Source organism: Camelus dromedarius, chromosome Y (assembly GCF_036321535.1).
Source record: "Camelus dromedarius isolate mCamDro1 chromosome Y, mCamDro1.pat, whole genome shotgun sequence".
In the NCBI taxonomy this organism is placed as follows: Eukaryota; Metazoa; Chordata; class Mammalia; order Artiodactyla; family Camelidae; genus Camelus; species Camelus dromedarius.
Window position 1 is genome coordinate 6,604,871 of NC_087473.1, and position 24,068 is coordinate 6,628,938.

At 33.9% G+C, this 24,068-nt stretch overlaps 1 pseudogene; it reads left to right on the top strand.

Annotated features, from left to right (window-relative positions):
* Positions 1-18,021: 18,021 nt before the first annotated feature.
* Positions 18,022-19,695, top strand: LOC135320339 (heat shock transcription factor, Y-linked-like; annotated as a pseudogene).
* The last annotated feature ends 4,373 nt before the right edge of the window (positions 19,696-24,068 follow it).

A 24,068-nucleotide genomic window follows, 5' to 3' on the forward strand; every position in this document is an offset into this window, starting at 1 on the left:
TCAAGGGGTCTTTTTAAACTTATAGATTTTGTATAACTTATACTGATTGCTGTTTTCAAGTTTTCAGTTTTCTCTTTATTCAGTGTTGGCAGGCTGTATGTTTCTAGAAACTTGTCCATTTCTTTGAGGTCATCCAGTTGTTTTACATGTAACTCCTCATATGGCTTTCAAAATCTTTTTTTGTATTACTGTAATGTCAGATGTTATTTCTACTCTTTTTTGATTCTTATTTTGTTTGGGTCCACACTCTGTATATCTTGAGAAGCCTGGCTAAATGCTTATCAATTTTTTAATATTTTTAAGAAAAAAAATACTCTTGACTTTATGTTTTTTTATTTATTTTTTAATTTTTATTTTATTTATTTTCAACCTAATCATTAAAGTTTTCTCTTTCTCCCTCTTTGGGTTTTCTTTGTTATTAAGTGCAGTTATTATAGGTGGTAAGCTTGGTCCTTTGTGTGAGGTTTTTCTTATTTCTTATAGAAGGACTGATTTGTTCTAAAATTCCCTCATAGAATGGTCTTTGCTACATCCCGTACATTTTATGATGCTGTGTTTTCATTGTTGTTTGTCCCCATGTATGATTTTATTACCTCTTTGATTTCATCATTGACCGATTGTTATTTTTTTAAAAGATGTGGTTTAATCTCATGTTTGTGCTTTTCCTGTTCTTCTTTCTAGGGTTGATGTATAGTTTCATAGTTTTGTGTATGGAATACTGTTTGCTGTCATCTATATTTGCTTAACGTTTCTGAGGCTCTTTTGATGACCTAATATGTGGTTAATTCCTTACATAACATCCTGTGCACACTTGAAAGTTTATGTGTTCTGCTTTTCTGATTCAGTGTCCAATAGCTCAGTTAGTTTGAAATGATCTAATATGCTATTAAGACCTCTGTTTCCTTACAGATATTCTTTCTGGATGATCTGTCCATAAGAATAGTGAGATGTTAAACTCATCTACTATTATGTTTCATAATGAATTAATTCCCTAATGTCTACTAATATTTCTTTTTATATTTAGAATCTATGGTGTTGGGTCCATATATAAGTTAATGAGTGTAATACCCTATTATTATATCGATCTCTTTTTATTTATATAATCTCATATTTAACTTTTATTGTGGCCCATTTTTTAAAACATATTTTGTATGATTTGAGCATTGGAATCTGCACTTTCTTGTTGTTTCCATCAGATATCTTCTCCATCTATTTCCAGGCTGTGTATATCTTCCTCCATAAAGTGAGTCTTTTTTGGGGGGAGGTCAAGATGTCATAGAGAAGGATGCTTGTAGCTCACCCTTTCCCACAAATGCACCAAGACTCCCATCCACACACTCAGCTAACCAGAGAATCAACAGAACTCTGAAAGAAGATTGTCCTCTTCAAAAGATAATGATGCCAATAATCTGGTAGGAGAAAAGTATAAAGAGGGAAGAAAAGACAAAATAGATTGGGACAGGTCCCATTGGGAGGAACCAACAAAGAAGGACAGGCACTCATTCACTGAGTCTCCCCTCTCCAACTGAGAGGCCTGTAGGATGGAGAGGGAGACTCCAAGGCTTGGATACGTACAGAGTATAAGTTGACTGACAGAACAACGTTAATCAGTCACAGAGTGTCCCTGTGACACCCAGCTGAAGATGCAGCACAACAGCTGGGGGTAGGGCCATGCTGCCTGGGTGGGTTGAAGTTCTGGATGGCTGCACTGAGGTGGCCCAGGGGAAATGCAGGGAGCTCTGTGCCATGGCTGTGCATTCATGAAGCAGAACAAACTGGCCCCTCCATAAAACAACAGGGCAGATGTGCCCTGGGGTTAAGGGTGCATAACCACATCTCTGAAAATACACATTTTCTAGGTGAAGAGATGTGGGGTTCATGCAGAGCCACCGTACCCTCTGGCACTTTGTACCCCGGTGGCAGCAGTGGCAAAACCTGCATCCACTCCTAGGGACTAGGCAGTCTCACGGGCCAGACCGAGACTTGTCTACAGCCTGAGGCAGATAGGATAATTCTGTCCTGATTCCTAAGATAATTTTCTCCACCAAGACAAACAAGGATCTGTGTTTTGTCCGAGGCCAGGTACTGGGCTGTTCCACAGACTTCTCTGAGCCCATCTCCAGGTTGCAAACCCTAGGCAGAGCACACAGTGGCACAGAGCATTGTAGTGACTGGCACCCTGAGGGGGAGGGTGGCCCCCAACCTTTTGGGCAGGAACACAGCCCCTGACCATGGTGCTGGGAGAGGGAGTGATGCACACCCATGCCTGGTCATTCTGCAACTTCTGACTGCATTATCGGGCAGGGCAGTGACAAGCCAGCCCACAGTAAATGAGAGCTGCACTTGACCCAGTGTTGGGAGTATGTGCGATCTGCTTGCCGACAGTCACTGGGAGCAGCACAGAGGAGGAATCCAATGGAGGGCCTCAGGAAACAGCAAGCTGAGTTTGCAAAACATGATGAAGGCAGAAAGAATTCACATTAAAACACACAGTCTCAAGGAGGACACCAAATCCCCCCCGTTTTTAATCTGTTTTAACCTCTTCCATTTTCTATTACCCTCTTAATTTTTACACATTAGACAATTATATATACCCCATATTCATCCCTGTGAAATTTTATAAAAATATTTTATTATTATAATTATTCTTTCAAATTCTGTTTCAACTTGCTTTTCTATTATTCATTGTACAATGTTTTCAAACCCTTATTTCTCCCTTTTTTAAAATTCTTTTTTTCTCAGTCTCTTTTTTCTCTTTCCTAAGTTGTATTGCTACATAGGCATTAGATAGATAAACTCTTTTAGGACCACAGTAGATAACTGATGCTGCATAAAACACAGTGCCAGAGAGGTAAGAGCAAGGTGAAGAAGCAGAGAAATCATTGCCAATTAAAAGAATAAGAGAAATCCCTGAAATAATGATCAGTGAAATAGACATCGATAGCCAACTACATCGAGATTTCAAAAAAGGACTGATCAAAGTACTGAAGGAAATAAAAGAGATAGTGTTTAGAGATATAAAATATGTCATAAACGAAATGGCAGCTATAACAAAGAGCCGAGTAGAATACGTAAACACATTGAATTAGATCAGGAATGATCTAAAGGCAGTGCAAATCTGACTGGATAATTCAGAGGAACGAATTAGTGACTTAGGAGGCAGGACAATAGAAAGCACCCAATCAGAAGAGGTACAAGAGAAACAACCAAAGAAAAATGAAAAAAGGATGAGGGACTTATGGGATAATATAAAGCATACCAATCTTTTCATGATAGAGGTCCCAGAAGGGGAAGAAATATCAAAGGTTATTGCAAAGGTGTTTGAAGAAGTCATGACTGAGAACTTCCCAAACTTAAAGGAGGAATGAGATATCCAAGTACAGGAGGCTCAGATGGTCCCAAACATGAAGACCACAAATACACCCACACCAAGGCATATAATTAAGATGGCCAGAGTCAAGGATAAAGAAGTGAAACAGAAGGCAGCAAAAGAAAAGCAGAGTGAGTTACAAGGGAACCCCCATAAGGATCTCAGCTGATTTCCCTACACAAACACTACAGGCCTTAAGGGAGTGGCAAGATATATTCAAATTCCTGAATGAAAAAATGATATACTCTAGGATACTTTATACAGCAAGGCTAAACTTTATGATAGAAGGAGACAGAAAGAATTTCACAGACAAGAAAAAGCTAGAAGAGTTTAGCAACACAAAACCCATGCTTAAAGAAATATTAACAAGTGTACTCTAAATAGAAAAGCGGCAGGATGATACAGAAATAGAAACTCACAGCTGGAAAACTGATAACTCTTGAATTACAAATAAAAAAACACGAAATTATAAAACAAGACATACAAATCATTGAGAGTGGGAGAGGGAGGCAGGAAAATACAGAATTGTTTTATTTGTCTTTCTTTTTAAAATATTTTGTTCTTGATAGGATGGGTTTGAGATCACTTTACTGTCAGTTTAATAAAAGCAGTTATAGTAATGAGCTAATAGATTTATGAAAAAGCATAACAACAAAACATAAACTTATCAGGGAGTCACTAAAACTAAATAAAATTCATGATAATAGAAAGGAAAATTACCAAACCATAAAAGGAAGATGAAAGGAACAAAGAGGAAATACCAAATCAACTGCAAAGATAAGGTCAAAGTGGCAATAAACACAACCTATCATCAATTACTGTAAATGAGAATGGAATAAATGATCCAGTCAAAAGATGTAGAGTGGCAGGCTGGATAATAAAGCAAGAAACTTAAATATGCTGCATACAAGAGGCCTAAATGAGGGAGAAGGGCACATATAGATTGAGAGTGAAAGGATGGAAATGGGTATTCCATACAAATGGAAAAGCCCAAAAATCAGGTGCTGCAGTACTGATTTCAGACAAAATAGTCTCTAAAACAAAGGACATAAAGGAAGATAAAGAAGGACATTTTCTAATGATTAAAGAAATGATACAAGAAGAGGATAGTACACTCATTAACACATATGCACCAAATAGAGGAGCACCTAAAAACATAAAATAATTACTAACAGGTATAAGTGAGGATAGTGATGGGAATACAATCATAGTTGGAGGTTTCAACACTGCATTAACATCACTGGACAGATCACCGAGACGGAAAATAAATAAGGCAACAAAGAAATTAAAGTATACAATAGGAATATTAGACTTGGTGGATATTTCCCGAGTATTTCACCACCCCAAAATAGGATGTACTTTATTTTCAAAGGCACATGGAGCATTTTCCAGGATTGATCATGTACTTGGGCACAAAAGAACCTCAGCAAATATAAGAAGATAGAAATTACCTCGAGCAAATTTACTGAACAACATGCCATGAAGCTACAACACAACAGGGAAACAAAGGAGAACAGAAGGAAAAATGGAGATTAAACAATACGTTATCAAAAATCAATGGGTCAATGAAGAAATCAAAGCTGAAATAGAAAAAATACCTAGAGACAAAAGAAAATGAAAGCAAAACCACACAAAATTTATGGGACACAGAAAAAGCAGTGCAAAGAGGGGAGTTTACAGCAATACAGGTCTTCCTCAAAGAAGAGGAAGAATCACAAAAAAAAAACCAATTTAACCCACAAGCTGAATGAACTAGAAGAGGGAGAACAAAAAAACCCAAAATGCAGCAGCAGGAAGGAAATCATAAAGATTGTGGTGGAATAAATAAAATGGAGTTTCCAAAGAGCATAGGAAAAAAATTAACCCATTCAAAAGCTGGTTTTATGAAAAAGTAGGAAAAATCGATAAACCTGTGGCCAAACTCAAAAAGAAGAAAAGAGAGAGAGCATAAATTAGCAAAATAAGAAAGGAGAATACAGAAATTACAACAAATAAAATAGAAATACAGAATATAATATGAGAATATGATGAAAATCTCCATGAAAACAAACTGGATAACTTAGAGAAGATGGACAAGTTTCTGAAAACATACAGTCCACCAAGACTGAATCAAGAAGAAACTGACCCCTTGAACAAACAGATCACTAGAAATGAAATCAAAATAGCAATATAAAACCTCACTACAAATAACAGTTCAGGATCAGACGGCTTCACTGAAGAATTCTACCAAACATACAAAGAAGAACTCATACCAGTCCTTCTCAAATGCTTCCAGAAGTTTGAAAAGGGAGGAATACTCCCAAAGTCATTCTATGAAGCCACAATCACCCTGATACCACAAACAGGTGAAGACAATACCAAAAAAGAGAATTATACGCCAATATCACTGATGAGCTTTGATGCCAAAATCCTCACCAAAATAGTAGCAAATAGAATCCAACAACACATATACAAGATTATACATCATAACCAAATGGGCTTCATCCCAGGGACACAGGGGTGGTTCAACATATGCACATCAATCAATGTAATACATCTCATCAACAAGAGAAAGGGCCAAAACCACATGATCATCTCAATAGATGCAGGAAAAGCATTTGATAAAATTCAGCACCCATGTATGATAAAAACGCTCACCAAAGTGGGCATAGAGGGAACATATCTCAACATCATAAAAGCTATATATAACAAAGCTACAGGCAGCATAGCACTCAATAGTGAGAAAGTCAAAATCTTCCCACTAAAATCTGGGAGAAGACAAGGTTGCACACTGTCACCACTCCTACTCAACATAGACTTGGAAGCCCAAGCCACAGCAATCAAACAAGAGAGAGAAGGAAAAGGGATCCAAATTGGAAAGGAAGAGGTAAAAGTCTCACTATACGCAGATTACATGTTACTATATATAGAAAAGCCTACAAGATCCACACAAAAACTACTACAGCTGGCCAAAGAATTCAGCAAGGTAGCAGGTTACAAAATTCAGGTACAGAAATCAGTGGCATTTCTTTACGCTACCGATTCAGATAATACCATAGCGCTACAGTCAACATGACAACACTGTTTTGTTACAAAAACAGACATATAGGCCAATGGAACAGAATAGAAAGCCCAGAAATGAACCCAGAAAATTTTGGTTAATTAATCTTCGACAAAGGAGGCAAGAATATACAATGGAATAGAGGCAGTCTCTTCAGCAAATAGTGTTATGAAAGTTGGACAGCAGCATGTAAATCAATGAAGATAGAACACTCCCTTACACCAGACACAAATATGAACTCAGAATTGATTAAAGACTTGAACATAACACAAGATACAAAAAAATCCTAGAGGAAAATAATAATTCAAAACTTTATCTACATCCATCTCGAAACTTTTCTCGTAGAAGGAATGAAATCAGTAAGAAATAATTGTGACGTAAAGAAACTTGCAAGCCTCTAAACATTCAGCAAACCACAAGTAAAAAAAAAGACAACCTAAGGAATGGGAAAAAATTTTGCAAATGAAACTGACAAAGGCTTGATCTCTAGAATATATTAGCAGCTCATCCAACTGAATAAGAAAAAACAAACAACCCAAACCAAAAATGGGCAGAAGACCTAAACAAGCAATTCTCCAAGGAAGACATACACATGATCAACAGGCACATCAAAAAATCCTAAATATCACTGATTATCAGAGAAATGCAAATCAAAACTACAATGAGGTATCAACTCACACCAGTCAGAATGGCCATCATTCAAAAATCCACAAATGACAAATGCTGGAGAGGCTGTGGAGAATAGGGAACCCTCCTACACTGCTGGTTGGAATGCAGTTTGGTGCAGCCACTCTGGAAAACAGGATGGAGATCACTCAAAAGCCTAGGAATAGACTCATCATATGACCCAGGAATTCCACTCCTGGTCATAAATCCAGAAGGAAACATACTTCAGGATGACACCTGCACCACAATGTTCATAGCCAGCACTATTTAATATAGCCAAGACATGGAAACAGCCTAAATTTTCATCAACAGATGACTGGATAAAAAAGAGGCAGTATATATATACAATGAAATTCTACTCAGCCATAAATCCAACAACACAACATCATTTTCAGTGGCAAGGATGCTCCTGGAGAATGTCATTCTAAGTGAAGTAAGCCAGAAAGAGAAAGAAAAATACCATATGAGATCGCTCATATGTGAAATCAAAGAACAAAATGAAATGAAACAAAACAAGCATAAATAAAAAGCAGAAATAGACTTGCAGACATACAATACAAAGTTTTGGGTGACACGGGTGCGGGGGTAGGGAAGAGATAGACTGGGATGCCAAAACTGTAGAATAGATAACGTTTTACTTTATAGTGCAGGGAAATATATAAAAGATCTTATGGCAGCACACAGAGAAAAATATATGACAACAAATATATATATGTTCATTGTATGTGAAAAAGTTTGCTCTACATTGGAATTTGAGGCAACTTTGTAAAATGATTGTAAATCAATAAAAAAAAGTTAAAAAAAAGGAAAAACATGATCCTAAATATTACAGGCATAAATATAAATTAGAGAGAAAAACAGTATGCAGACCAGTAGTTATACCAGAGTTTCTTTTGTATGTTTTCTTTTTAAGATAAGCAAAATCAAAATACCTCTTTCCAGGTGCATCACGAAGAAAAGAGAGATGCCCCAAAGCAATAAAGTATGAAATAAAACAAGAGAAACAACAATTGTTACCTCAGATATATAAAAAAGTGATCATTTTGTCAACAGTTTCATGGCAAAAAAATGGACAACTTAGAAGAATTAGACACATGTTTAGAAAGAGTCAGAGATAAGGAGAAACAAATAATTTGAACAAACTGATTAATTGAAGAAAGATAGAATCTGCATTTTAAAAAAATCATTAAATACAAGTGCAGATTTAAACAGCATGTGTGGAGAACTGTATAAAAATACAAAGCAGAACTTGAGATACTCTTCAAATTATTCAAAAATAGTGAGGATGAGGGAAACTCCCAAATTAATTCTATGAAACTTTCATCACCCTTATAGCAAAGCCAACAAAGTACGGGCAAAGAGAAATTCAAGCCAATATCTTTATTGGTATAGATGTAAAAATTCTACAAAGTATTATTAGCAAACTACATCCAGCAATACATAAAATGAATCACACACCATGATCAAATTGGATTCATTGCAGTGTCACAAGGGAGGTTCAACATACACAAATCCATCAGTTTGATACAACACATTAACAAAGAAAAAGGAAAAACAAATTGGTCATCCCAAAAACCCATAAAAATCATTTCACAATATTCAAAATTTATTCATTAAAACAACAACAACAACAACAACAACAAAAACAACAACAACAACAGCAGCAATAACATTAGAAACCTCTTACCAAATTAGGATACAGGAAACGTATCTCAACATATCTAAAGTCATTTATTACAGACCCACAGACAACATAATATGCAAAGGTGAAAAACTGAAAGCCAAATTAAGGAATAAGACAAGGATGCCCACTCTCACCATTTCTATTAAACACAGTATGGGAAGTACTAGCAACAGAAATCGGACAACAAAAAAGTTATTCAAGTTGGATTGAAAGAAGTAAAACTGTTATTATTTCAGAAGACATGATAATCTATATAGAGGACCCTAAATTTCTCCACACAAAAACAACTAAAACAAATAAATACACTTAGCAAAGTAACATGATTCATGATTAATATACAAAAACTCACATTTATTTAAACTACCTATGAAATATTACATAATTTAAAAAAAATCCATACGAAATCACATGAAAAAATGAAAAACCTATGAATAAACCAATATAATAAAATGTATAAGAGAGTGACAAAGAAATTTGAAGATGATTCAAAGAAATGGAAAGAAATTTCATGGTCTCAGTGTAGAGGAATAAATATTGTTAAAAAATACATACTAAAAATGATGTCTAAAGATATAAAATGATTCAGATAGAAATATGTGATATTTTCCACAAAAGGAAAAACAGTTCTAAGGTTTGTATGGAACTGCATAGGAAACAGAACTGCAAAAGGAACATTGAGGAAAAAGAACAAAGTTGGAGGCATAACACTCCCTGATCTCAGACTATATAACAAAAATAGAGTAATCAAAACAGCACAATACTGGAAAACAAATGTCTATATCACTGTAACATAACACAGATGCAGAAATGAAACATCACACCTATTTTCAATTAACCTATGACAAAGGAAACAAAAATATACAATGCCTAAAAGACAGTCTTCAGCAAATGATGTTGAGAAAGCTACACAGCTACATGGAAAACAATGAAAACAGAACACTCCATCACACTTTACAAAAATAAACTCAAAATGTTAAAAAGATCTGAATCTAATACATGACAGAATAAAACTCCTAGAAGCTAACATAGGCAAAACAAGAGATAAATTGTAGCAAAATTTTCTTATGTCACTCTCCCAAGCCGAAAACTATGAAAGCAAAAAAACAAATTGATCCTATTTAAACTTAAAAGCTTCTACACAGCAAAATAAACAAAATGAAAAGATTAAATTCCAAATGGGAGAAAATATTTGGAAACAATGCAATCAACAAAAGGCTACTTTCTAAAATACACAAATCGTTCATACAGCTCCATTTCAAAAATTTACAAGCAACTCAACAAGAAAATGAGCACAAGACAATTCTCTAAAGAAGACACACAGATGACAAACAGGAACATAAAAACACGCTCACATTACTAATCATTATACAAAGGCAAGACAAAATTAAAATGTTTTACCTCACACTAATGAGAAGGGCTGTCATCAAAATGTCTACAAATAATTAAGGCTGGGGAGGCTGTGGAGAAAAAGGAACACTCCTATGCTGTTGGTGGGAATGAAAATTCGTGCAAATACTGTGAAAACAGTATAGAAGTTCCTTTAAAAATTAAAAATAGACCTATCATATGACCCAGCAATCCCACTCCTGGGCATATAAAACATATAAAACCAGATGACAAAGAATCCTAGGTTAAAACATAAGAAGTACACACTGACATTGGACTTAATTTGATTCTACATATGTCTCCTCTGATAAGGGAAGCAGAAGCAAAAGTAAAGAAATATGATTGTATCACTCTAAACAGATTTACACTGCAGAGGAAATGATCAATAAAATGAAGTCAACCAACAGAATGGGAGGATATATTTGCAAGTGATATTTTCCAATCAATTGTTAATATCCAAAATATATGGCAAACTCATACCCCACAACAACAACAAAAAAGACCAAACATTCCTATTAAAAAAAAGTCCATAGGAACTGAATAGATAGATCAGACTCAATTTTCCATAGAAAACAGAGTTGGCTAAATGATGCATGAAAATATGTTCAGATTTATAAATTATTATGAAAGTAATAAACCAAAAATGAGACAAGACCTCACACTTGTCAGAAGGCTCTCATCAAAAAGAAAAGAAATAGATGTTGGTGGAGGAAAAGGGACAGAATTGACACTGTTGAATGGAATGCAAATTATTGATTCCATTGTATATATATATATCAAATTTTCTTCATCCACTCTTCTGTCAAGGGATTTTGGGTTTGTAGGCCCCTGTCTGAAGGCTCTAGAGAATAAGTCCATGGGCTGAACTGATAAACAAGCTGTTAGGAATGTCACATATCTAGGCTGGATAAGAAATCGCCTATTCAATGTATCCAGTATGGACGGCTGGATAGCCAATGATGGGTAAGATTCTCAGAGGAGGACAACCTAAGACAGGCACAGCTGGCTGGGTAAGAGATGGCCTATTTAATGAAGTTTCCTGATGATCTTTAAAACAATCCTTGATCATTTAACATCCTGTGATTACTGCAGGAGCATGGGGTATAAATAGCTAAAGATTATTAATATTGTTATAAATTAGATGATATGCGAGTCATTGTGCCTGAGATATATAAACCCTTTTTCTAAGAATCAATAAACAGAAAACTGCTTCACTTCTCTCCACACATTGTTTGTGTGTATAAGATATCGTGCCACTGACAGGATTAATTTAATTTGTTGGGAGAATCTTAAAAGGACGTTGTGTTATATACAAGGCTCTTTCTGCACCTATTGAGATGATTATGTGATTTTTATTTCGCATTCTATTAGTGTGGCGTGTCACATTTATTGATTTGAATATTTTGAAGTATGCTTAAACCCAGGGATAAATACCTTTACTCATAGTGTATGATACATTAAATGTGTTGTTGAACTCATTTTGCTTGTGTTTTGTTGAGAATTTTGGCACATATGTTCATCATGGATATTATTCTATACTTTGCATATAATGTCCTTTCTAGCTTTGTTTTGGAAATAAAGCTGGCATCATAAAACCAGTTTGGAATCTTTCACCCCTTAAATTCTTGGAAGGTTTGGGGAAGAATTCGTAAAAAATTCTCTTCAAATATATGACAGAATTCACTAGTAAATTCATCTTGTAAATAATTTCTGTTTTGGAAGGTTTGGATTACTGATTTACTTGTACACACTTTTGCTCTATTTAAATTTCTAATTTCTTCTTGATTCAGTATTGGAAGACACATGTTTCTGGGAATTTGTCTTTTGTTCTAGGTCATTCAAACTTTTGGCTAGTGGTAATTTCTTATGATTCTATGTATCTCTGTAACATCAGTGGTAATATTTTCTCTTTGATTTCTAATTTCACTTGAGACTTAATTTCTTAGCCAATTTAAACGTTTCTCCAATTTATGTTTAAAAGAAACAGATTTAGGTTTTTCTTTTTTATCATTTCCATTGTTTCTGTTTTTATTTGCCTTATTCTGATTCATTCAATTTCCTTCCTTTTACTTTCTTTTTCTCCTAGATTCTTGAGGTGTACATTTAAATAGTGTGAGTCTTTGTATTTCTTTTATTATTAAATTTTATTTATTTATTTATTTATTATTTATTTGTTTATTTAATTTGCTTATTTACTTATTTATTCATTTATTTATCATTGAAATACTGCCATTTACAATGTGTCAATCTGTGGTGTATAGCACAGTGTCCCATTTCATGCATATATTTGTGTTCCTATTAAAGTTACTTCATGATATTTAACATACAGCACTGTGTCATACAAAAGGACTTTAGAAAATATCTATTTTTATATATAGTGGATAACATTTATAAACCTACAGCTCCCAAATATATCCTCTCCCAGACCCTTTTGGCAGGAACCATAAAATATTTAGTTGATCTGCGAGTGTGTTTCAGTTTTGTAGATGAAATAATAGTGCCCTCATCCAACTTTTTTTAAGGATCCATATTTGTCATGTCATGTGTTATTTTTCTTTCTCTTTCTGGCTTAATTCAGGTAGAATGATACTTTTTGGGGACACCCATTTTGCTGCAAATGTCATTGTTTTATCATTTTTTATGGCAGATTATTATTCCATTGTGTAAATATGCCACAACTCCTGTATCTTGTCATCTGTTGATGGACAATTAGGTTGATTCCATGTCGTGGGTGTTGTATATAGCACTGCTATGAACATTGGGGAGCAGGTGTCTTTTTGAATTAGGGTTATCTTTGATATATACCCAGAAGTGGGATTGCTGGATTGTATGTTAAGTCTATTTTCAGTCTTTTGAGGAATACCCACCCAGTTTTCCACAATGACTGCACCAAACTACATTCTTACCAACAGTTTAGGATGGTTCCCTTTCTCCACAGCTTCCCCAGCATTTATTGTTTGTGGACTTTTGAATGATGTCCTTTATGACTATTGTGAGGTGATACTTCATTGCAGTTTTGATTTGCATTTCTCAGATATTTAATGATAGTGAGCACTTTTTTTTCATATATCTATTTGGCATTTGTATATCTTTATTGGAGAATTGCTTATTTAATGTTTCCACCCACTTTCAGACTGTTTTTCTTTTTTTTTTTATTATCATGTTTTATGAACTCTTTATACTTTGGAAATTAAGCCTTTGCCAGTTGCATGAATTCTAATTATTTTTTTTCGTCATCTAGATTGTCATTTTGCTTTGTTTTATAGCTCCCTTTGATGTGCAAAAGCTGCTAAGTTTAATTAGGTCCCATTTATTAATTTTTCTCTTATATCCATTACCTGGGTAGGCTGTTCTCATAGATCATTGCTGAAATTTATATCAGAGAGTTTTGCCTATATTTATTCTAGGAGATTTACTGTGTCTTGACTTACATTTAAGTCTTCAAAACATTTTAAGTTTATTTTTGTGTATGGAGTGAAGGTGTGTTCTAATTTCATTGCCCTGCATGCTGCTATCCAGTTTTCCCACAAGTTGGTGAAGAGATGGTCTTTTCTGTGTCATATTCTTGCCTACTTTTCAAACATTATTTGAACATAGGTCTGTATATTTATTCCTACACTGTCTATTCTGTTCCATTGGACCACATGCCTGTTTCTGTTCCAATATCATGTCATTTTTATTATTGTAGCTCTGCAATAGTGTATGGAGACCAGAATGATTATACCTCCACCCTCTTTCTTTTTCTTCAATATTGTTTTGGAAATTATGAATATTTTCTGATTGTATATAAATCTTAGGATCATTTGTTCTAGTCCTAAAAAGAAATGTTTTGCATAATTTGATAGGAACTCACATTAGTTCTGTGGATTGCCTTGGGCAGTATGGCCATTTTAACAATATTTTCTCTTCCTTTACAAGAACATTGAGTACCTTTTCAATTCTTCAAATCTTTTTAAATTTCCTCAATCAATATTTTCTAGTTCTCCATCTATAAGTCATTCACCTCCTTGGTCAGATTTATTCCTAAGCATTTTATACTTTTGTGTGCAGTTATAAAAGTGGTTGTTTGTATACTTTCTTTTCCTGTTGATTCACTGGTAGTGTAAAAACATGCAATTGATTTTGTACATTATTCTGGTTACCTTACCCAGTTCCTTTATTAGCCTAAGTATTTTTTGATGAGGCTTTTACAGTTTCCTATGTATAGTGTCAAGTCTCATACCATGAAAATTTTACCTCCTCTTTTCCAGTCTGAATCCTTCTATTTCTTTTTCTTGCCTGATCATTGTGGCTAGGACTTCCAAGACTATATTGAATAGAAATTGTGAGAATGGGAAACCTTGTCTTGTCTCTGATTTTTATGGGAAGGGCATCTGTTTTTCACCCCTGAGTATTTAGCTGGCTATATATTTGTCATAAATAGCTTTCATTATGTTGAGATATGGCCCCTCTATGCCCACTGGGATAAGAATTTTTATTGCAAATAGGTGTCAAAATTTATCAAATGCTTTTTCTGCATCTACTGAGATGATTATGTGGTTTTGGACCTCTCTTTTGTTGATATGGTGTATCACATTTTATTGACTGATTTGCATATGTTAAACCATCCTTGTGTTCCTGGGATGAACTTAACTTCATTATGGTGTATGATGTTTTTTTACATGCTGTTGGATTCTGTTTGTTAATAATTTCTTAAGGAATATTACATCTATGAATATCAATGATATTGGCCTATAACTTTCTTTTAGGATATTGTCTTTGTCTGGTTTTGGTATCAGGTTGATGTTGGCCTTATGGTGTGAGTTTGGGGGTACTCTCTCCATATCAATCGTTTGGAAGAGTTTGGGGAGGACTGCTATGGATTTCTCTTTGTATGTTTGGTCAGATTACCCAGTGAAGACATTTGGTTCTGAATTTTTGTTTGCAGAGATTTTTTTATTTTATTAATAATTCTATTCCTTTTCTGGTGATCTGTCTGTTAAAATGGTCAATTTCTTCTTGATGCAATATTGGTAGGCTGAATGTTTCCAGAAACTTCTCCATTTCTTCTAGGTTATCCAGTTTGTTTCCATACAGTTGTTCATGGTAGTCCCTTATGAAATTTTGCAAATTTGTTGTACTCTTTGTAGATTCTCCATTTTCATTTCATATATTTCTTGTGTTTTCTCTCTTTTCCTGTTGCTGATCCTGTCCAGAGTTTTGTCAAACTGTTTACAATTTCAAAAAAGTGTTTGATTTTTTTCTATTTTTTAATCTCTATATGAATTATTTCATCCTTCGTCGTTATTATTTCCTTCTTTCTCCTGACTTTTGGTTTTGTTTGCTCTTCTTTTCATGATTATTTTACATTCAACGTTAGATTATTTATTTGAAATTGCTCTTGTTAATTATGTGAAAAATAAGTTTTATACAACCATACTACCCATATCAATGTAAATTTACTGTGATTCATATCAAATACCCATGAGAATTTTCAATTAAATAGAACAAATAATTTGAAAACTTATATTTAACCATAAAGATCATGAGTTGCCAATATAAGTTTGAAAAAATTATTAAGTGTAATAGTGTAAGGTTCTCTGATCTTAAACAGTACTATAAAGCTTTAGTAAATAAAGAAACATGATACTGACTGAAAAAAAGACACCAACGAATAGAAGAGAATAGAGTAAGCAGATATAATCCCTAATACCTATGATCAATTAACCCATGAAAAAGGAAGCAAAAGTATAAAATGAAGAAAAGGCATTCTCCTCAATAAGCAGTGCTGGGAAGATTGATAATGTACAAGATAGATTAGGATATTTCCTCACATTGCATACAATCCATGAGCACAGAATATCTTTCTATTTATTTTGTTTACTTATATTTCTTGCACCTGTTACTAATAGATTTATGTTTAGCTCTTTTATTTCACTTATTAAATTTACTCCTATTTTGTTCTTTTTGATATAATTGTACACAGAATTATTTTCCTAATTTCTCTTTCTGATAATGTGTTGTTAGTATATAAATGTGCAACTGATTTTTGTATATTGATTTTGTATTCTGCAAGTTTAATACATTTGTTCATTATTTCTAACAGTCACTTAAGAAGTCTATGGGGTTTTCTATCTGTGTGAAATTATGTCATCTGTAAAAGTTTTACTCCTTTTTTACAAGTTGGATGCCTTTTATATGACTTTCTTGACTAGATGTTCTGTCTAGGACTTCTAGTAGTGAAATTTAGTACTTGTGAGAATGAGCTACATTTTCTTATTACTTGTCCAGAGGAAAACATTCCTGTATGTTAACATTGAGCTTGATGTCAGTCACGGGTTTTTCATATATGGCTTTTATTATGTTTAGTTACATTCTAACTAGAGCGAATTTGATAAGTTTTTTCATTAAAAATTTAAATTAATATCTGTCAATAATTTTCCTACATCTACTGACATTATTATTTTTGTATTCTTTGTTATTTAATGGATGGTATCATATTTATTGATTTGCATAAGTGAAATAATATTTATGAATCAGGACTAAATCCCACTTAACTATAGTTTATAATATTTATAATATGCCATGAATTCAGGTCACTAATATTTATTTAGAATGGAATATACATATACTGAAGCAAAAAATTACATTGTAGCTTGAGTGTATATTTATTTATTTAAAAATTTTATGTCTCATTTTGAATTTGGCTTATGTTTAATGGAATATATTTCTAAATACAGAATATAACTTTTGGTAGAACTGGATTTACTACAGTTTACTGATAGAGAACACAGCTATTATTTAAAATTAGAGCAAAAAATAACTGGCCTTAAAATACCATATTACACTAACAATGCCAAATGTTTCAGGACTGAGAAACAAATTGCTTCCTAAAATGTAATTAGCTGGTCTTTTCCACAACAAAATATATTTACTGTTATTTGTTTGTTTGCTTTCCCCTTAATGGAGGAACTGGGTATGGAACCCAGGATCATGGGCATAAGTTTATTTATCAACATCATTTTGGAACACTTAACAGGTGCCAAAAGGGTGTGGATTACAAAGATGACTAGAAAATTAATTCCTTGTAGGGACTGAAAAACCTCTGAATGAAAGAATGGCAGAAATAAACATTTGTAAGTATACTATAAGGTTTTCTCTATTGTAATTTAAACTAGAATGTTAAATTACATTTGTTCTACTTATAATGCTTATTTACAATTTAAAAAAATTCCCACCTTTGGGATTTCTTAAATTTGATTGATTATTTTAATCTAATTTTATTTCATAAATATTTACCATTTATTTATAAACATACCAAATAAACTGAGATTTATCCTGCTCATTTTTTGAATATAGAGCTACTTTATGTAAAGCACACCAATAAATAATTACTTCCATATACAAATCAAATTATGTTTCATTTTAATTACAAATGATAATGAAATAGTATACATTATTGTACAGGTTTTGCACAAATTTCAATTTAATTTCCAAAACTTTAAAATTACTTTACTTATTTAGTGCATTATATACACTCTGTTCACCAATCTGGTATAAATTTGTGTACAAAAGGAAGGAAATTGGTTTTATTTCATAGACCTGAAATTTAATTTACTTAAAAAGATGTTGTGGAAATAGTATTTGCACATCACACTGTAAAAATAAACATCCTATAGGTTTCATTTTAACTGGATGAATGAGAAAAACACTGGCTGAATGTTACACTTGGGTTGCTAGGAGACCAGTTATTTTGTGATGTCACAGCTGCTGAGGTTGAGAACCACTGTGATGGCCTAGCAGTTTATGTGTGCAGGCCTGCCAAAGCAGCATTTGAAGCTGCAGTGCTCAAAATCATGCAGATTAGAAAAGGAGCTGCAGAAAAAGTTATTTGAGATGGCACATGTTTCTTTAGAAACTCAACATGTGTCTCCTAAAAATGGACCAACTGGTTTAGGAATGTTCAGTAGATCTCTATTGTGTGATCAAACATTCTCTGGGGACTTGGACTTGAGGTCTATGATTGAAGAAAATGCTTTTCAGACTTTGTGTGAAGAATCCTTGATAAAAAGACCATGTTACACACATTGTGTCTCTGAACCAGATGAAGATACTGATTTTCGTTCTCTGACATTTCCAAGAAAACTCTGGAAAATGTTTGGGAGTGACCAATTTCAATCCATCTGGTGGGATGATAATGGAACTTCCATAGTGATCAATGAAGATGTCATTAAGAAGGAAGTTTTCGAAAGAAAGTCCCCTTTCAGAATAGTTGAAACTGGAAGTATGAAAAGTTTAGTTAGAAAGCTTAACCTTTACAGGTTTAGTAAAGTGCGGCAAATTTTCAAAGATCTGCTTGTCTAGCTGACTTTCTGGCAGAAGAAAAAGAAGTCTCTGTTTTAAGAATGGTATTCAGAAATTTTAGTCTCTGCTTGATAACATATATAAATTTTTTTCGTACATCAACCTATGGTAACATAAATGTAAAGCTAGATTTTGAAAATTGTATAAAACTACTAAGGCTAAAATTCTTTATTTTTCTAAAAAGTGAGGACAGTGTTTTAAGTATTCAAAATTATGAGAAACTTTACTAGCAACTATGAATCTTATCACAAATCTAAATAAAGGCATTAAAGCTGCTTTTAAAAAGGGGCATTCACCACTAATGCAAATGCTAACTTTTTAAATTTGATGACTATACTATTTTAATATGTATTTTCCAAATAAGGAATTTCAAAAAATAGTCAACAATGTTCATATTTTGATGATATTATCTTAGTATAGTAAGCATGAAATGTGAGGTTTTATAGATTAGGCTTATTTTAGTCTTATATTTTGGTTTAAGGTAATACTAAAATATTTCTCCTTTGTTTGTAGCTGCAGTTCTATCATAATCCAAATTTTAAACGAGGCTGTCCCCAACTTTTAGTGAGAATAAAAAGAAGAGTTGGGATTAAATAATGCTTCTCTGGTATCTTCATTGGCTCAAGATTTCAACAAGAAGCACTTTAAAGCAGGGGGTAATGTGGATGAACATAATTCTGGTTTTGTGGCTGACACTAGAAGAGAAAGTGCATTTTTACCTTCTGCAAATTTAAACATGCCTCTAAAAAGAAAGCCCTCTACTAGCCACATAATTGGTGATGCAAGTACCCGATGAGAATTGATTTTCCTCCTGCGTCATTAATGTCAGTTAGACAACCAGAACCAATTGCAGTGGATCAACGTGCTATTTTAAATCAGTTGACAAATTTTCACGTGCACTCATAAAAAAGCTACACTGAAGCAAATGGCCGTGTTGTGAATTTCATTACAACTACTACTTCTACTTCTCAGTACAGTATCTTATCTCCCATACAGAGCAATTTTCTTGGACTGATGGTAGAGTCTTCTACTTTTCCAAATAGATATCACAACATATCGGCCAATGAAGGTCCTTTTTCTAAACTTCAAGCAGAGAGCAATCCACGGTTTCCAGTGCCAGTGATAGGTGATAAATCAGCTACCTCTCTTTCATGGGCAACTCATCAGCCAACTACTGTTTATGAATGTCATCCTAATTACAACTGATCTGCCAGAGGACTACCAGATTATGCAGGATAACAAAGATTATAATTGCTGTTGGCAAATGATGACAAATATCTGCTATTTTTTTATTTGAAAAATAATCATACATGTGTACCTGTATTTTCCTTATTTTTTTAAATACAGTTAAAATTAAAATGGGAGACTAAGTTACCATTTAATAAAAAGAGATATTTGATTGATATAATCATTTGATGTAACAATATGGGAGTAAATTTGAATAATTTCTTTATGGAAGAAGAGAAAATGGTAGAATTTGGGAAAAGATGAAAACATGTAGAGAGTGAAAAGTACTAATTGGTTTCTGGTTCATCCTGGAATGTATTAAAAGTGTTGTTAGGATATGTTGGAACAGGAGTTAAATACAGGAACCGACCCAGGGATCATGGTCTCTATTATGTCTTCCCTGGTATCATAAAGGTCAAATGATGTAGTCTCAGATGGCACAATAATCATGTGGTAGAATTTAAGAAGTAATTTTATCTATGGTCTTCGTTGTGCTGTTCCCAAAGCATTCCAATTGGTGCTTTCATTTCCTCCCCTCAAGAGTCTACACTATATTTTCTGGTGAATACTTTATGTTGCTTTTATGTTGCAGCCAAAAACAAGCTTGCATCCTCAGGGTGGCACTTAATGCCTTTCCAACTCTAAGCCCACAAACTCAACAAAGTTTAGTCATTTCTTTATAGATCTGGCATCTGAATACCTTGGCAATCTTTATGTTTCACTGTATCTGGAGAAACATCCAGGCAAGTTCTTGTCAATCATATTAACTCCAAACTCACAACTTTTGTTCCAGCTCATCCTTGGACTTAGGATGTCCTCCTTTTACCTACTTAGACTTTCCCAGTCTCAGTACAGAAACCACCACCTCCTGATGTTTTCTGTCTATCCCCTTTCTTTCTCTAACTTGGGTACTTGCACAGTAAACACAGCACATGCCACAGGATGCATTTTACTATTTTGTGAATGAAAAATACATGTTGACTTTAAGCAAAATCTACTTTCTGAAACAACAAATCTCTCATGGACTTCAAACTAGTTATGGTCTTTACTCTTCACCACAAACTAGCTCTTTTCATAGCCCAAGGACTAGTCACTCAAGACAGTAAGTGGAGGTAGATAAAGGAGACAAAGCATTATTTTCTTCTTAAATCATGCCTCCAGAGGCCTAAAGCACTCCATTCTCATTTTCTGGATATTTTCCTGTCTCTTCCTCACCCACCCACACCCAAATAAGAGATTCTCATCCCCATACGAATAACTCTACTGACTTCTAATTTATTTACTTCTTAGAATCAGAGCTTTGTCCAGAAGGAACAGTGCCATCGCAAACATTTAAAGTAGGTTTATACACCTCACATAACTTGTGCCCCTTCTAACTTTCACACAGAATTTATCTAAGAGTTACAAATCCCTTACTTGGGGTGGTTGTATTCAGTAACCAAATTGCAATCAAAAATGTGTGGACTAGAATGAGTTGAGGTTGGTAGAATTAAATATTCATTCTAATGCAAGAATGCCAAATTTCTGAAGATATTAGGAATTATAAAATATTCATGGAAGTTTTGACTATTTCCCATTAATTTAAAATAAATGGTGAAGTGATTTCAGAATGTGAATTGCCCTGAACTGCTGCAAAAATTGTAGGCAAGTTCAGGGAGCCTAAGGCTTCTGCTCACAATCATGCAGCCAGTATCAATAAGACTGGAATGGCAATATTGAGCCCTGAAAATGTGTCACCAGTTGTGAAGTAAGCCTTTGATTATCTGGAGAATGGGCAAATGGACCAAGGTAAGCTCTAGCCACACCCCACCAATATGACCTTTACCAAGAGAAGAAAAGAGCCCTCTTGAAGCAGAAGAACTGTATCTGGACAACAGTGGTTGTTCCTACAACAGAAACATGAAGCTTTTAAGTTTGCCAGCCCAAGTCTGATGGTGGCTATGTTGTTGTTTACATTAGTAATCTGGGGTTCAGTTGGGCTGGTTCAGCAGCTATTTTCCAGCTCTCTTCTCAGACAGTGTGTCTTACCATGATCATCTTAACAAGATTCTATACTGATAAGTCAAAAGCTACAGTTTAATTTTAAAATTAGAAATCCTAAAGAAGAGTATTGTTTGTTTGTCCATCTGTAGTTTTCTGCCTGGGAAAATCTAGACTATTGGCAAAAGTACATAAATTGCCTGGTGTTTTGAAAACTATTCTCTGAACTCTGCCTACTGAATTCTTCCCACTAAATACTGCAAATCTGTCTACCACTGTGTGTGTGTGTGTGAAGATGGATTGTTAAGCTGTAACTAAGTTTGTCTTAGTTGAGTCATCAATGAATTATTCTTCTGCATCTGGGAGGATCTCTGTGAATAAAGAGTTACAATGAGCCACCAGATTTTCTTCAGATCAGGGAGAGGTAGATTATATTTCTCCCAGTATACTAATTGTTACCTGTTCACTGAATCCCGAGTTGATGATAGGGCCAAGCCACTGAATCCTTGAATTGGGCTGATGCATATATATTCTCCTGACCCCAGAGCCCAGCACAGTACTGTGTCTCCTTTTTAAATTAATCTTATGTCAAATATTTCTTTTCTTTTAATTCTCATTGTTGATACAACTTATTTTGGCTTGAACACCCCTTCAATAATTTAGAGACTGAACCACTGAATTATTCCGGTTCAACTAGAAATTGCAATAACCTACCTTTCCTTGGACTACCTAGAGTAGAGTGCGCATAGTCATCATTTTGAAAGCAGTCTTCAGTCCTAATAATGCAGAACTTTTACACTTCTTTGCCCAGCTCTTGAGCAAGAATGTTTGTCGTGGATCTCAGGGATTATCTTCACATCCCCTAATGCAAACATGAGAAAACACCATATTGTTATCCAAAATCAAGTCTTTGTCAATATTGCATTCCCATTGCCAAACAGTTAAGAAGTGTAGGAGTTCTGAGATTTTACAATGCTGAGATATTTCTCATCCGAGCATGTTCCTTTTTTTAGATGGTGTCCGGGATTTGAGACCCTATGTCAGTGAAATTTATCACTCAAAGCAAAAGCAGCCAGGATTAAATTTGTATCCATTCCCTAATCTCAGATGAATACACAGAGTGAAATTTTGATGTCTACAGAAGTTGTCCATTATCTTGAATAACGTTTAAGGCATGGGAAAAAACTAATTTTAATAGTACCTTTATGTATTATTTATTAGAATCACTTATTTATTAATATCTTTACCTAGGATAAATACCTCATGACTCAAGTTTACTTGCTGCAAAAACAATCATGAGAAATGACATGGAAAAAATGATCATTGCCTTTCCATTTTTCCTTCCACTTTTATTGAGATATAATTGGCAGAAAACATTGTGTAAGTTTAGGTGCACAGGAAAGTGATTTGATTTACATGTATCATGAAATAAATATCATAGCAACTTTAGGGAAAATTCATTATCTCATTTAGATACATTATTAAAAATATACAATTTGGTTTTTGGTTGTGATGAGATATCTTAGTGTCTTCTCTCTTAACAACATTCATATATAACATAAAGCAGTATTAATTGCTTTTATCATGTTACTATGTTGCATCCATAGAACACGTTTTTTTTAATAGCTGGAAGCTTGTACCTTTTAAGTGCATTAATCTAATTATCCTTTCCCAACCCCTGCCTCTGTTAACAACAAATCTGATTTTGTTTGTATAAAATTGTTTGTTTATTTTTAAAGTGTACTTTAATCTATAACACTATGTTATTTTCTCTTACACAACAAACTCTGTTATCTTTAATACATTTCAAACTGATCAGGAGAATAAATCTACTTATGATATATTGCTATTTAAATATATTTCATAGTTATTGACTATTCCCCATACAGTACATTTCTTGTCCCTAACTCATTTATTTTGCAACTGGAAAATTTTCTCTCTTAAGTTTCCTCAACAATTTCTTTTTCCTTAACCTATTTCCCTCCTTCTTGTGAACAGCCTGTTTCTTTCTATATGTATAACTCCTTTTCTGTTTGGTTATGTTCATTTGTTTTAAATTCCAAATGTGAGTAAAATCATTAACATTTGTCTTTCTCTGTGTGACTTATTTCTCTTAGCATATTACACTCTTATTCTACCCATTTGTTGCAAATGACAAGAACCTATTCTTTTTATAGCTGAGTAATAACCCATTGTAAATTTATGTGTGTGAATGCTTATATCTATCTATCTATCTATCTATCTATCTATCTGTATATACATCTATAAATATAGATAAATCTGTAGTTCATAGATGGGTAGATATATATACTATAAATGCACATCTTCTTTATCCATCATCTACTGATGAGAAATTAATTTTCTTCTATTTC